Here is a 16,799-nt window from a genome sequence, read left to right as displayed (position 1 = left end):
GGTGAGTTAAAGATCTTACTACGTAAACTGATGAGGAAAGGTATTGCTTTTTTTTTTATTTCGTTGGTAACTCATTGCTTTTACTACATACATTCTTTACTCTATTCTTATGTGTGTGTGTGTGGTTTCAGACGGTATTTAACTTTTTGGTGCAGGGAAGATGGAAGGAGAGAAAGATGAGATAAAGATCTTACTACACTGGTGAAGGAAGATTTTTTTTTTTCTGTTTTTTGTCTTGTACTTCAGTGGTTGGAAAGAATGAAACCACCACCATCACCACTACCATCACCATGAAGACCGCCACTGCCACCACTACTATTATTATAATTACCTTCTCTTTCTAAGCGTTGTTGTTGTTGTTGTTGTTGTTGTTGTAGCTTTTTTTTTGCCCTTCTCTTCCTTTTTCCTTTCCTCCGCGCCTCCTCCTCCTCCTCCTCTTCTTCCTCTTCTATCATCCCATCCACCACCACCACCATTTTCGGGATTAGTGAATACCCATCAATAATTTTTTGCCTTCATATAGTCTCTCTCTCTCTCTCTCTCTCTCTCTCTCTCTCTCTCTCTCTCTCTCTCTCTCTCTCTCTCTCTCTCTCCAACCCTCGCGTGCACCACTACTATCACTACTATCACTACTATTGACTCACCGTTCATTAGCCCTCGTGAAATGGTCGCCTCGCCCCCCATGTGTCTTCATTAGATGAGTTCAACGTCCCTTAACTACTGGCTGTGACCTTTGCTGCTGCGAGGAGGCGGACCAAGGCGTGGAATTATTGAAACATTGCACTGTGTATCTTTCATGACTGGAGGATCACAGGTAAAGATTGGAGGCCTTTAAGCAGTTCATCTATTAACTTTTAGCCTCATATTTTCTTAGTCTTCCTTTTCCTATCCACTTTTTTCCATGCTTTCCTTCCTATCTCTTCTACGAGGGGGAGACAGAGTGAGATGAAGGGATGGAATATGGGTAGAAATGCAAAGGATGGGAGTCACAGAGGAAGACGCAAGGGAGAGAAACAACTGGGGGAGACTCGTGCATGATGCCAATCCCTTATTCTATGGACAAGGAGAGAGAGAGAGAGAGAGAGAGAGAGAGAGAGAGAGAGAGAGAGAGAGAGAGAGAGAGAGAGACGTGTTTCTCTGTCTCTGTGTGTGATTGCCCTGAAGGAAGGATGTCTAGAAAATGAAAATACTTACGTGAAAATTGACTGCAGACAGAATGGTTGTAAATATTCCATGAACCTTCGCAAAATGAAGCGCACTCTGAAATGTTTTAGTGCCTTAGCCCCAGTGAACAATATTAGGTTTTTCAAGGTTGTCTTAACGATTCTAATAATAGTTGAGAGAGAGAGAGAGAGAGAGAGAGAGAGAGAGAGAGAGAGAGAGAGAGAGAGAGAGAGAGAGAGAGAGAGTGTTACTAGCTTTGGTGACAAGTGCTGTTAGCCTGAATACTTTTTGGGAGTGGTGAACGCAGTCTCTCTCTCTCTTTCTCACACGCACACGCACACACACACACAGACACACCACGGGCTCAGGCTGCCAGGCGGGCAGGTTGGTGTGCGCTCATTTCTCCATCTCATTATATTGTGCTGGGAAAGTTTAGCGTTAAATCTTTATCCCGAGCCGAGGCGAGGGGGAGGCGAGGTTGCGAGGTGGCGCGGAGGAGCCGTATTGCTGCTGAGTGTCATCTCTTTATATTTATCTCAAAGATGCCTCCCTCCCTACGCCCCTCGCCTTTGCCCATCGCGCGCTCCCCGTACCAACCCAAATTACCATGAAAAGGTCTCGCCATAAGCTGTCTGTGGCTTACAAAAATCTTATGCTGGGCGAGCGAGGAGGCGTCACCACGAGGAATGCTTGGGAATAATGCAGCTACGCTTTTATGTAAACTCTCTCTCTCTCTCTCTCTCTCTGGTGAGGAGGCAGAATATGGTGTCACCTAGGCTTATGCCTTTATGCCTAGGCCTTTATGCGTAATAAGTTAAATCTCTCTCTCTCTCTCTCTCTCTCTCTCTCTCTCTCAAAAGTTTTCTTGTTAATAATGTGGAAATCTTGTTAGCGTGTCACTAGCACCATAAAAACACCCTCAGAAATGAGTGTAACTTTAACTACGTAGAGCCTTTTGATTGGTGGAGGTGGTGCGGCGCAGAAGTGTTTCAGTAGGATGACTAGATGTGCCGAGTCGCCGCTGCCTCAAGAAAATGAACATCTAACAAATAATTCGTACGCTATTCATTGTTTGGACACTCGTGATACATGATGACTTAGAAGTAGATAAGAGTATGTATTCTCTGTTCTCTTTTATAGTGTTGGGAGGTCACCATTTGCGTTGAATTGATATCTACTGGTGAATCTGGCAACGCGACGCTTCAACTTAGGGATTCGAGTCAGGGTGGATCCCGTTTGGTAAGATTTACTTTCCGTAGTCCAATAATGTATCATGTCCTTTGAATAGTGTGTAATCTTAACCCTGCAATGCGGTTGAATGTTCTTTGTATGAGGTATAATCTCATCCTTGCTTCATACACACTACAACAATACACTTTGGTTGTGGATCAGGCACGTGGCACTTCAACACACATACGTATTGGAGTAAGCGTAAGTAGGCATTTGAAACCAAGCTGATATACATCTTTCACATTCGTGTAATGCTATCATATCTCCATTGAAAACACGTGTAATCCTATCCTTACTGCATACATAGTACATGTATACAGTTTGGTGGTGAATCTGGCAACATAATGCTTTAAGTTGAGGACTCGGGTCAGGATGGATTGCCGTTTGAAACCAAGCTAAAATTCGCCTTTCTTGAACCTGCAATGCTGATAAATGTTCTCTGTATAAGGTGTAATCTCATACTTACCTCGTGAACACTACAGGAGTACAATTTGGTGGTGAATCTGTCAATGTGACGTTTGAGGTATGGATTCAAGTCAGCGTAGATGTTTGAAACCGAGCTGAGATAAACCTTTCGTAGACCTTTCATGCTCTCATATACGTCCTTTGTATACCGTGTAATATTCAGCAATTGAGTGGCATATCCCGGCATACCAGATACCGGAAATAAAGAAAGGTATGAGAAAGACTCGAAGCAGTGAACCTCGAGAACGAACCGAGTCTCGGATTGGCCAGGCGGAGCTCCCACACGCTGGCGTCACCATTCGAGGGCCGAGGCGCCGTGCGGTTACGTGGACATCTGAATTGCGCGTTAAACACCTCAGTAATTGAACACCGGTGTCATTAGTTTGTGTAGTGGTCGTTAATTGTACTTTGCAGTAGTGCAGGCAAAGGAAGCGTTAGACTCTCTAGCTTCCATGGAGCTGACTTTGCCGGGAGAAGCCAGTGAGCGTGGGTACTGAGCGCTGGCAGCAGGGAGTGTGGTGCTGGAGGCCTGGTGTTCCCTGTCTGATTTACTCCGTGGCGACGCCGGACAACAGTAGGAGCGAGGTAAAGTTGTTGATTCATGTTTGTTGTCTTTGGTGTGCAGTCACCATGTTTTGTTTGTTTATTTCATAATACGTGTTCACATGATAACTGAGGGTAAGTAGACTTTGTGACGTCACTGATGCTAGTCCCCCCCCCCCCCACAGCCTGCCGCTCCCCACGGCAGCTTATATCCCCGCTACTGTGTTTTCCGTGATGCTGTACATATGAATATCGTGCAGTGGTGTCACGGATAGTTTGAAGCTGTTATTTGCAATTGTATTTAGTGGCAATGATTGTTGGTCGTTACCATTGTTCAATAGTTTAGTCGCGTGTATCATTGCACTTGTAAGGGAGGAGGGCATGGGAGGAAAGGGTTGAGGGGAGGAGGGCATGGGAGGAAAGGGTTGAAGGGACAGCGTGATGCAGTGACAGTCATGCTTGACTTCCTATATTCTTATACTGATATGAGAGAGAGAGAGAGAGAGAGAGAGAGAGAGAGAGAGAGAGAGAGAGAGAGAGAGAGAGAGAGTAGGTCAGGCAAGAAGTAAGGGCATTGTATCAAGGGAAGGTGCAGAGGTCAAGAGAAGGTCAGGAGGTGAGGGAAGGGAGGAGGGAGGTCATTGGAGCAGGTCACCGAAGGTCATGTCTGTCTTGAATGTCAGTGAGAGAGAGAGAGAGAGAGAGAGAGAGAGAGAGAGAGAGAGAGAGAGAGAGAGTGCGTGAGTGGCTGCCATTGTGGTGTGAACGACGTGACAGTCATCATAATGGCCGTGGTGGTCGTTATCAGCATAATCACCATCACCATTACCACTGCTGTAACAACCACCACCACCATTGTAACCTTCAATTCCACCATCACCAACCCTACCACCATTACTGTAACCAACACACCCTCATCACAACCACCACCACCACCACTAACAAGGTAACCAAAACAATCACCACCACTGTAACCAGCCAGCAACGATGGTTTCAGTTGTCAGATTTTTCGGGTAGAATGAATAGGGAACATTACTTGGGGAAATTCAAGAACAGGGATGATAAGCCAACTGATTTCTCTAAATGCAACTTATTAAGATGTTAATGCAGAATCTATAGGAAAATTAAGACCAGATAAATTCAAGGACAAGGATGAAAACTACTGGTCTACTGACAATTATGTTCATGTGCTCTAGAACGTGTCATGTATTGTATTCTACAGGGGCTGTTGTTTTGTCGCATCGTTCTTATCCTCTTCAACACGCCATGAGCAGAATAGATAACAAATAGATATATAATGAGGATAACGAATGACACCTGGGCTAGACAAGGACGCCACACTGCGCTGTATATTCTAATGATGTGCTCAGGTGTATAATTCTATTCGTGTCAGAGCTTCCTTAGCGATATCAGTGTTGGTTGTTGATATTCTTTATAGTATGTTGCTGGTCTTTATAGTATGTTGCTGGTGTTAGACGTTTGTCAGTGTTAGTGCCACGAACAAGACTAGCTAACGCAAGACGCCTCAGCAACAGGGTGGCAATGAACATTTCGTTCTCAGCAGCATGAAGTTGTATCAGATTTATCAGAGTAATACTTTCCTGGCTGGCTGCAATGACCCGGGCGTTGTGACGGAGGCGGTAATGGACCATATTCTGACACCCTTCACCACACCTTCCGTAATTACAAAAAGTTTCAGAATGTAAAGGATTTTTAAGAGTGTTTTTATGCTTCTAGAGACAGAGTAACATTTTCTACATTATTAACAGGAGAAACACTCTTGAATACTGTTAATCATCTGTGGCCTTTGAAAATAGTCATGGTGGGAAAGCAGAGAGTTTCTGAACATAGGCCAGCATTTCCTCCATATCAGCCTTGCCTCCTCAGCCAGACTAGACCTTCCGTTATTGTGTGTACCCGTACTGGCGTGTGCCGCGCTTTCGCTTCACGCATTTCACGCTTCACTCGCTGCCTTCATCATGCTTGCAATAGACGCTGTACTCAGCATCTGCCCCGAGACTCTACTACTTTACGTTGCTTCGCTGTGTGTGGTTTTGCAGTGTTAGCATCCCCGGGTTTTGCTGATCTCGAGGCACGTGGCGGGTCTTGGAATTTAACGCCTGTCAGATAATGTGGAGTGATAAGTGAATGAGTGATGAGCAAATGAACAAACTCGGTAATAAGGTTGTTAATGGCGGGTATGTAGCTACATTTTCGCCTGGTGAAATCAAGATAGAGATATTGTAATATCACGAATCATAGCATATTTTTTCATAATTTCATAGCTATGAAATGGAGTTTTTACCTTTGAAATGCTCGTATGCTTGAAAAACCACATAGACTCGTATGCTTGAAAAGACACAAAGGTTACACTCGAACACACGTCCTGGGAACCGTCCCAAGATTTCCTTGTGTTATCAGCTCTGTAATGTGAACGAGCCCAGCTGTGCATCCTCTCCTCGTGCCGTTAATATTGAATTTGATCAGATCAGTCACGGAGGTTGTCAGATCAGTTAGTATTGGTGCATTGGTGCTGCTGTGTGGGAATCAGTTCTGGAGCGCGGAGGTAAAGGAACAAAAGAACAAAAGCTGCGCCGTTCGGGTGGTCTGCACCGAGCCTCGCACTGTGTATTTTTCCTGGTGAATGTGTAAGAGAAGGGATTGTATTTGAAAGGTTCGTTTCCAGCAGACTGACCATTCAAAAGAAAATTTCGTCATCATGCTTATCATTTTGAACGCTGAACCCTCATTTTTTTGTATCACAGGAAAGCGTACGCGTATGTAAAGATAGACGCTCAGGTCCCATTACCTTGTCAAAGGTTACGAATTAATGTTGTATAATCCTTGAACTATTCCGTCATTAGCTATTGATTGCTATGAAATACTCCAGAGATTACGAATGGAAGTAAGTGTGACCGTTCCCAGGTATATATGCCTTATCTGAAATTACAAGAGTATACACACACACACACACACACACACACACACACACACACACACACACACACACACACCTCTTTCCATCATGTAAACATTCCCTCTTATCTTCGTACCCTACACACCTCATCATCTTTCCTCGTCTCCCCTCTCCCTCCCCTATCTCTCCCAGCCTCACATCACCCCCATCACCCCATCCCTGCTTCTGTATCACCGCGCACCATCTCTCCCTCTCTCCCTCAGATCGCTTCCCTGTTCTTCCTCCACTTTTCCTCCCCTCTCTTTCCTTTCTGCTTGAGATGCTTTTCTTTTTCCCCGCATTCCCCTTCGCAATATTTCCCCGCCTCTTCCTCAGGCGCCCTTCCTGAACCACTTTTCCTCCTCACCCTTTCCTTCTATCGCCTCCCTTATTCATCTCTCCTTCTCTCTCCTCTTTATTCTCTCTTTCCTTTCTCTCTCTCTCTCTCTCTCTCTCTCTCTCTCTCTCTCTCTCTCTCCTTCTCAGGCACCCTTCCCACCCACGTTTTTCTCTCCATCCCTTCCTTCCATCTTCTATATTTATTCTTCCTCTCTACTGTTTCTCTCTCTCTCTCTCTCTCTCTCTCTCTCTCTCTCTCTCTCTCTCTCTCTCTCTCTCTCTCTCTCTCTCTCTCTCTCTCTCTCTCTCTACCGCTGCGCCACGTCGATCCTCTGAACTGAAAAACTGCTCTTTCTCTCCAGCTTTATTTTTTTCACTTTTTTCTCCCTCCCCACGCAAGTTATTTCTCTCGTAGGTTTATTAGAGTAACTTCCTCCTCCTCCCGGTGATTTGGCGAGATGCTTGATGGAATACACTACCCCAGTATTGCAAAACATGAAGATTCTGTCCGTCTATTTCTGTATGTCTGAGTTTGTCTCTCTCTAATTCCGAAAATCTGTCGTGTTTATCTGCTTTTTTTTTTGTCTCGTCTGTCTCTCTCTCAAAAATATGCATCATGTCTTTCTATGGCTCTGTGTGTGTGTGTGTGTGTGTGTGTGTTTTCTCTGCTGTGGAGAAAGTTATATTTTTTTCTTTTTTTAGTTTCATGGTTCCTCGCTCGCCTCCCTCGCTCGTCTGTTCTTGTTCTCTATGGCCTGTGTGTGTGTGTGTGTGTGTGTGTGTGTGTGTGTGTGTAGCGTTCTCTATGGCGTGTGTGTGTGTAGCGTTCTCTATGGCGTGTGTGTGTGGGTGTGTGTGTGTGTAGCGTATGTACTTAATTTTATTGGCATGGTAAAAAGTTCTCTCTCTCTCTCTCTCTCTCTCTCTCTCTCTCTCTCTCTCTCTCTCTCTCTCTCCAGGTCAGGCGATACAAAGCGAACCTTAAAAAAACAGTAATGGCGCTACAAAAGAAAGAAAATACAGGTAGATTTAGAGAGAGAGAGAGAGAGAGAGAGCGCTTTGATACTTCACTTTGAAGGCGTGTGTCTGTGTGACTGTATTTACTGTCTGTCTGTCTTTCTTTTTGTGTACGGTGTGTTTGTCTGCTGCTCTCTCTCTCTCTCTCTCTCTCTCTCTCTCTCTCTCTCTCTCTCTCTCTCTCTCTCTCTCTCTCTCTCTCTCGCTCGCTCGCTCTTTCATCCACAGAAGGTAGATTTTGAGGATAAAACCGCGACCATTCAACACTTAAACTTTTCGAGCTTTTTTTTTTTTAATGGCAGTTGAAATGCTCTTCTGCATCTTCTCGTGTTCTTGACCAGTTTCCACATTTAAAAGTAACTAAATAGGCAAACAATCAATGAAACGAACGCATGAATAAGTAGATAAGTAAACAAATGAGTAAATAGTTAATTACGAAATCAAAATAAATGAAAAAAAAATATTGAATACTCGGGCAGATAAGCAAAGTACTTGAAGGGTCAATAACCAAGTAAGATACTCGAGAATGACGTGTCTGTCCACAGCACGGCAGCTTTATACAAGTAAAGAATATAGCGAGGCGGCGGGCGGTACTTGACCCCTCTACTGAAACCTCCCTCTGAGGTTCACAGGCCACAAAGGAAGCAGGCCCAGGACTCCCCGCGGCCGACTCTCCCTCACTGCTCGCCGCTCGGGGCACAAAACTTTTAGAAACTGTCGCCGTAGATCAATAGGGAGGCTTAGGCACCACCTCACCCCGCTGATCTGCACGGCTTGGTGGGAGGAACTCTTTTTGTGCCTGGTGTTGTTGATATTGCTGTCGTGGTGGCGGTGTTGCGTTGAGGCAGCGGGTTTCCTGTTGTACAATTCAAGCCACATTAAGGCAATACTTTGTCTCTAAGCAGGGAAGAATGAATTTTCTAGGCTTCTTGAGCAAGTTACAAGTATCCCATATTAATTATAGCATAGATTGATAATAACAATAAAATATAGAAGCAGTGAAGTAACAATAAAATACAGGAGTGAAGTCCCAGTATTGGAGGAGTAAATGTATTGTTGGCGGAGACAGTACTCATGTGTTCTGTGGTTGAAATATCCTTCAGAGGAGGACAAATGGCGGGACAGGCAGTGCGGAAGCTGGCCATTACTCTTCCCAGGATGGCCTCGGTCACCGGCCGTCCCATGATCGCGCCGCGTGTCGTCCTAACGCTGAGCAGCACTTGGGTCACCACGTCTCCCAGAGGCAACACTCTTTTCTTTCAATAAACTCATCGGTCAGTGTGTAGACTTCATCGATCAACAATTAATGTACAGTCGTATCATGGGACTAAAAATAACACTAGTTTGTGAGGTAGTGGGTTCATGTCATTGGTTCATGTTATTGGTGTTTGTGTTTAATTACCCAGAATCATTCAGGTCTGTTTTATTCCATTTAAGAGCGTCCAACTTCAGCTCCCTCCATTTCTCGAATGGCGCACGACAGACTTGTATTGTTCAAGATCTCGAAAACTTGAATATCGAGTCCTTCTACTGGACACAAGCATTCAGACAACTATTCCCTCTTCATTTTTATTCAACCATCTCGCCTTCAACCGTTTTTTTTATTCTCCGTCTTTCAGTTGATGACTATACAGGGGCTTTGCCGAGCATGTATAGGATACAGCTTCCCATTTATGTAAAAAAAAAAAAAGAACTTTGAATCTTTACCAAGCACGGTGAATTCAAAAGCCTTTCGATTAAAGATTTTTCTCCCTTAATTGTTTTGCATCTCACCCACTGCCATACAGGAGTAAACCAGTATCTGGACTCTTTCCTCCCTTTAACTGGAGAACTTCTGGACATTCTTCCCTATTCAAAAATGCCGCACTTAAAATTTCACCCTCATATATCACGATTTATCCAGCATTAAAAGAAAACGATAAATCTTTTTTTTTATTTGTAAAAGGGGTCAGGCCAGGGGCAACACAATGCGACAAAAACAGTGTCACTGATGGCCCCCGTCACTAAAGAAAACCGTTCAAAAACAAGTCCAGAATTACATTGTGAAAAGTCTTGGAACTTTTCTTTTGTAAAGGTCTGAAATCATAGGCAGGTGGAAATACAGTCGTTGGCAGGGAGTGTCAGACTTTTACGGCAGAAAGATTAAAAAAAGACTGAGAATACTAGGTTAACTCTTGCATCTGTACAGAAACCAGTTAGCAAAAGTGGATTAAAAAAACTTAACCCTCTCACTGCGATACGCAACAATTCACGTCACTAGAAGCACTGTACAGAATTTTTACCATCACCTGCAGGAGAGAGAGAGAGAGAGAGAGAGAGAGAGAGAGAGAGAGAGAGAGAGAGAGAGAGAGAGAGAGAGAGAGAGATTAAAAAACCAGACCTCCTAATACCTAGTCAGTATATGTCTGGAGGTGACTGTTGAGACAAAATAAACTTATCACACTGCTTTGTGATAAGATACACCAAATATCACCTAAATGGTAAAAAAAAAAAAAAAAAGAAATGCCGACCTAGATAAATAACATAACCATATTCATTAGACAGTTTTAAGGTCAGTACAATCTGTCACAGGGTTGTAGGGTGCGTTGAATACGATTTTAGACACGCTAAATAACCATGAAAGGTAAAAAAAAATAAAATATTCACATGCTCCCTTCATTTAACAGTATTGAAATCAGTACATTGTCACTGGATACTGGCGTCTGGTAGATTATGTCGAGAAATGAAGTTCTTGTGTTGTCTTTCCCGCTCTTCCTGCAATTGCCTCGTGTGTGGTGTCGCCTACGTGTGTAGCAGCAGAGTACCCTGCGCGCTGCTGCTGCTGCTGCTGCTGCTGCTGCTGGCACTGAGCCTCCCTGGAGAAAAAGGAGGATTTGAGGTCGTACTTATCTGATTTCCCACTCGTCCTTCCCTCCGTCTCCTTCAGTCTACGTGACCAAAGTTAGAGTTTCACTATTTCTTTCTTTCTCTTCGTAGAATCTTTGCCCTCGAGGATTCCTTTTTCCGTCCAGGTCTTCCGCTCTTTGAACCCTTAATGTCGTTATTTTTGTACCTCTCTCTCTCTCTCTCTCTCTCTCTCTCTCTCTCTCTCTCTCTCTCTGAGGCAACTGAAAATTTTACAGTAAGTACCTTCGAAATCCTTGATTACGTATTTTTTCTTGTTACGTAATTGAACATTATGTACGACATGACACAATGGGAATTAAACTGAAAAATAAAGTTGATTAGTGAGATGTTTTGTTTCCCTGTCTTTAGTGAGTACAAGGCTTGGGAAAGATGAAGGAATAGGGAACAAAATATTTTCCAGAACTTACCGAGGAAGGGGGACGAGGAGCTTGAAATCTTGGTTTACTAAGTGCTTAAGGTACAGGATTTGCCATTTAAGCCATAAAGGTGAAGGTAGCGGTCAGTGGCTAAAGAAATTTATGTGGATTCGAGTGGATATTAAACGGTAACACGCTTAGGTTCGGAGGTTTGGAGGTTAGGTGCTTAGGTTTGGAGGAAAACTATCCACATTATAATAAAAAAGAAACATGTTGGTAGCCTGTAGTGGTCACTAATTAACAAGATGGATCCAAGTCAACATATTGCAGCAACAGACTTTTAATTTCTTTATTACGCTGTTTCGTTAAAGTACGGTACTTGACACTTAAGTATAGCACTGGAGGAAAATTAGCCACATTATGATAGAGGAAGATTTCAAGGTGATTTCAAGTGAATGTACGTAAAGAAAGGTGTAGGAAGCTTGTACAAGGTGATTTCAAGTGAATGTAAGTGAATCAAACAGCAACAGACTTTTACCGGGTGTGTGTGTGTGTGTGTGTGTGTGTGTGTGTGTGTGTGTGTGTGTGTGTGTGTGTGTGTTCACGCAGGTCGATGTATAATATAAGACGATTTTCTTCACCAGCCGAAAAAAATCCTATCCCACAAACGAAATGTCGTCTAAAACCTCCAATATCTCACCCTGACTTCACTCAACGTGGCGGTGAGTAGCAGCGTCCGCCGCCTGTCACGGGACCGCCTACCTCCACTAATGACCGACTTGGTGACGTCTGACGCCTCCAAGTCCCTGATTTCTGTTACAGTGAGATCAAAATGATTACTTGATATTCAGTTATTTCTTATTTCGCCCTAAAAGGATAATTTTTTTACCTTAATTTGTGGTTTACTCTTTATTTACGAGATGCTTCAGAGATATACGATTTTACAAAAGCTAAGTGATTGCTTCCATGACTGACTATTTTTTAACGTCAAACCCAGCCTGAATCATGTGAATTATTTAATCAGCGTTGATTGCTTCCTCTCTCCAATTACCTTCATATATTTTTTTCAAGGTATGGTTTATATCATGTATGAATTGACTTCCACGTTTTTAAGCTCCTAATAATTTTTTTTTGTGTATTTACTTTGTTCTTATTGTGTTTTAAGTCAATTCTGGATTTCTTTCTAGGAATACCACCACCACCTCCTCCTCCTCCTCCTCCTCCTCCTCCTCCTCCTCCTCCTCCTCCTCCTCCTCCTCCTACCTTGACATTGCCACCTCACCCCCTCGCGTGCTTTCCTCAGCCTCCGCTCATCACATCATGACCTGCCGTGCCTGTCTTCCTGAATGGCAGCCGCGATGTCTTCATCTTCAACTTGCGCCTCATTCCCTGCAAACTCATACGTCTTCTTGAGCGGCGGGTTTGCAAGCGAGATAAAAAGAAAAAGAAAAAAGGACAAAAGGGAAAAAAAAAAACGGAGAGAGAAAACGGACAGTAGGAAGCGAACTGAAATGCTGAAACGATATCGAATGAAAATAAATAAATAAATACTACTTTTCAAAGACGGATATTCAAGTGCAAGATGAACCTTGAAATTTTCATATTACTAAACAAATACTTAAAGAATAAAAAAAACTTTCGATCAATAAGGGCTTCAATTGTAAACACCCATTGAAATCTTGCAAGGCCACAAAAAAAAAAGGCTAAACACAATGAATCGGATTTAAATTGTGACGAGCCATTGAAAAAGAAAGATAATCACCAAAAAAAAAAAATAAATAATAAAATAAATAAATAAAAAAAAAATAAATAAAAAAATGAAATAAATAAATAAATACAAAAATATTGGTCAGATATTCAACTATAAGAAGTGGAGTGAATATTTTGAGGCGGGGTAGGCGGCCGGGAGCTCCATCCAGTGCGGGGCCAGAACCTTACAAGAGAGGCCCGGGAAAATGTTGAGGTCCCGCAGTGAAGTGGCTGGCCTTGGAGTGTCCCTGCGAGAGGCCGAGATAAAAGCTTCCCTTCCACGCTGACTTACGCTGCTGCTAAACTTTTCTCGGCAGCGTTTTCCAGTAATGCTGCGACACTCTGGCTGAAGGCATAGGTACGAGTATAATACGATGCGATGCTAGTATGATACGAGTATTTACGAAGCTTTTTTTTTTGTTTCCATCCCGAATTTTCCTATTAATTATGTGACACTGGTGCTTGATGACATAGTATAATGCTTAGTATGATATTTAGGAAGCGTTATTTTTTATTTATTTATTTTTTTTCATATTGCGTTGTTTCATGTGAAGAATAATACATGGATTTTCCTATTAATTCTGGGACACTGCGGCTTGATGGTATACAGTATAATACGATAGAATGTTTAGTATAATATTTCGGAGGCTTTGTGTATTTGTTTTAATGCATTGCTTCATGTAAGAAATACTTAAGACAATAATTAATATCACGTATATTTTCCAGTAATTCTGCAACTCTGTGTCTTGAAGGAATAAGATATAATATTTAGTACACTATTTATGAAGCTTTATATAGTTTTTGTAACATTTTTATACTCCGTTGACTGGAACACTTGCATTCTTCTATCACGTGTGCTTTCCCTTTGTAATTCTGGCGCCCCGAATATAAATAAATAATAAATAGATGTCTAGACGACTTGAGCTCTTATTTCACGTGTGATTTCTCTTGTAATTCCGCCACACTAGGTACTGAGGTGCACGTTATGCTGTTTGGTATAATATTTAGGTGTGATATTTAGTGTAATATGTAAGACCCTGCATTTCATGTTGCATTAATTTTTTTTTCCTTATGAGTAATACCTAGAGGACTTGCATTCTTCTGTCATTCGCGCGTTTCTCTAGCAATTCTAGGTCTTGAAGTTCTAGCGTACGTTATGGTGTGGTATAACACTCGTATATAGTAGATGCTTAGAAGACTTGCATTCTTATATCACGCACTCTGCCTTGTAATTCTGCCACACTGGCCTTAAAGATATGGTGCTGTACGATATAATATTCGGTATAGAATTTTCGTGAAACGTGTTCCTGTATCATGTGTTTTATCTTTCTTTCTGCGACACTGGCTTGGAAATTTTCGTCTTTCAATTCAGCTAACATTTTTCCATTTTTTGTGCCCTTGGGCGGCCTCCTCTCTCCGTTAAGACAATAGGTAGTACGATATTTTGTATGATAGATTTTTTTTTCTCGCATTTTATTGCAATGTGGGATTCTGTTTCTTTTAATAATAATAGTAATAATAATAATAATGATAATAATTTATTATTATTATTATTATTCGTAGTAGTGCTAGTAGTAGTAGTAGTAGTAGTAGTTTTCTTTCTCCAGTGGCAGTGTATGACAGTTGTGACGCTGAAATAATCATGTAAGCGTCAAATTAAGAGACCTATATATATACGTATTTTCAAAAGAAATCTGTGATGATAGGATAATAGAGTTATTCTGTTCGTATTTCTAATAATTAATAACCAATGTGTACTCGTTATTTATGACGTAGAGACTGTGGTATGCAATGTGGCCGTCAGAAGCGGCGCACATACCGTACGTAGTGTTGCTCTATATTCAGAATAATGCATTTCCTTAACATGTAAAAGGAAGTGAAAAAAATCCTGGTATTATTTCAGATCCTTTACCTCCATTTGCCTAATGTGTTTGCCTCCAATTTTTTTTTTTTTTTTTTTTTTTTTGTCCCCAGCGCCACGCAACGCAACGCAACGCAACGCACCGCATGGCTCTGAAGTGCGGCGTTCTTTTTATGAATTTTTAATTGGACGTGACAGCTTTCCGCCACGTTGGCACGCCGCTTATATGATCTACAGTCAAAAAAGGGTCATCCGCCTGGCTTGCACCCGCAGATTACTGACCATTTTGCGGCCAACGATATTGTTTTTTGTATTGGTCATTGTGATCTGCTTTATTATTTTTTTTTTCCGCGTAAGACTTGTTTTGGCTGTACGTGTTAAAAATATAACAAAAAAATGAGGACATACAGGAAAATAAATACTGTTTTTGTGCTTTTTTTATTTTCCACCACGTTTGGTTGTGTGTTAACATGACAAGTCCATGAGAAACGTAAGGGAAGGGAAATAAAGTCTTTGTTCTTTATTTTCCACAGCATCCGTTTGCTTCTTTGTAGTGGAACACGGCAATCCAGGCCCATGTACGTTCCCGGTGTAGTATTACGAAATGAGTGAGGTTCTTAGCCTCTCTTTTTCGCCACGTATGTTTGGTTATAGTGAAACGCGGTAGTCTAGAACCATAGACTTTCATGCGGTTTACTTATACTGTGTAGTTCCTACCCTTCATTAACCAGATTAGTTTGGTTGTATGTGATAAGAATAGAGTAATGGCAAGGAAAAAATATGAACAGAATAATGGCAAGAAAAAATATGAAGAGGAATAGCAAGAAGAAATAAAGGAAGCTGCATGAAGCCTATTCCCCTACATGTGCACCAGGCAGTCGCTGTATTAAACGCGCACACGTCATTTCATTCTCTCTCTCTCTCTCTCTCTCTCTCTCTCTCTCTCTCTCTCTCTCTCTCTCTCTCTCTCTCTCTCTCTCTCTCTCTCCATAAAATGTGTGTTTTGCTATTCCATTGTACAAAACATTTAACGTAAAACCTTCTACATAAAACATTACCGTACATTTAGCAAGGCGCACACAGCATTGTATTTCAAGCGGAAAATCTCGTGGGACTTAGGAAATTATCATTACTGTTGTTGTTCTTGTTATTTTTATTATTATTATACTCTTATATGTGATGATAAGGATAATGATAATAATTAATAATAATAATAATATAATAATAATGATTTATTATTATTACTATTATCAAAATATCATTATTACCATTATTATCTGACGATGAGGGCTGAACTTTTGTTGTTGGTTTCTTTTAGTGTGTGTGTTTATCTACTTGCATATGTGTGGTTTGCTTTATATTGCTTCTCGTATGACTTATCACGGCAGTCGAGTCTCCTAGACTTTCGCCCTGTTTTCTGGTAAAGTGTGAGTTTAAGTTGCTTGTAACGACACAAAAACATACCGAGGGAAGTCAATAGACCTACACGCGTAATAAAACATGCCTGCCTATACCAGCCTAACAACCCAATCCATAAACGTATCTAATTCTTTAAGCTCCCTATTGTGTCGGCACACAGTCTGATCATGAGTGTATTCCAGCCACCTGCCACTCTATTTGATAACCGATATCTTGCTGTTAATCTCTTATCAACCCACTTATCACTCCGATCCATAAATGTATCTAATTATTAACCTCCTTACTGACTCGACAGTAACAATGATTACAAAATCTATACCAGTCATCTACTATGAGAACCGTTCTCTTCTCATTGAACTTTACAAAGTGAATAACTTCTCAAATACACACCCTCTTAATACCTAATTGTTCCTACCTTTCAGCTTCCTCCTTAAGCTCAGGTGACGGGCTCAGGTGGCGCGTCATTAAGTGGTGCAGGTGGCTAGGTTTGAAGGTGCGTTTAGCCCAGGGACTTCTAATTAGTACCTGCAGGGCGTCACTTTACACTGAAGTGATTAAAGTTGATTGCGTTAGGTGTACTTTTTAAGTCCTGTATAATGTTCAATATACAGTGTTCCGTATTACAGATCATCATTAAAAATATTCTGTTATAATAACCCGATAGGCGAGGCAAGAACGGCACGTGTGGGGGTGCATGCTTGCTGCTGACGGTGTGTTAAGTGGCAGGCAGGCAGGTAATGAATTATATATACGGAAGGTAGCCAGGTATTCCACCATTCTTGCCTCAATCCAT

At 41.9% G+C, this 16,799-nt stretch overlaps 1 long non-coding RNA gene across 4 annotated transcripts; it reads left to right on the top strand.

The window, feature by feature from the left end:
- The first annotated feature begins 3,142 nt into the window (after positions 1–3,142).
- LOC135092664 (uncharacterized) lies at positions 3,143–15,545 on the top strand. 4 transcript variants are annotated; one of them, XR_010262982.1, is made up of 4 exons: positions 3,144–3,444; positions 11,622–11,798; positions 12,165–13,084; positions 14,701–15,545. It is a non-coding gene; the product is annotated as an uncharacterized LOC135092664 (long non-coding RNA). The 4 variants fall into 4 exon arrangements; XR_010262983.1 differs by lacking the exon at positions 14,701–15,545 and having other exon boundaries at positions 3,143–3,444; positions 11,622–11,792; positions 12,165–13,642; XR_010262984.1 differs by lacking the exon at positions 14,701–15,545 and having other exon boundaries at positions 3,145–3,444; positions 12,281–13,642.
- The last annotated feature ends 1,254 nt before the right edge of the window (positions 15,546–16,799 follow it).

Source organism: Scylla paramamosain, chromosome 40 (assembly GCF_035594125.1).
Source record: "Scylla paramamosain isolate STU-SP2022 chromosome 40, ASM3559412v1, whole genome shotgun sequence".
In the NCBI taxonomy this organism is placed as follows: domain Eukaryota; kingdom Metazoa; phylum Arthropoda; class Malacostraca; order Decapoda; family Portunidae; genus Scylla; species Scylla paramamosain.
The sequence above is the reverse complement of the archived record's forward strand: the minus strand, read 5'-3'. Positions and strand labels throughout refer to the sequence as shown.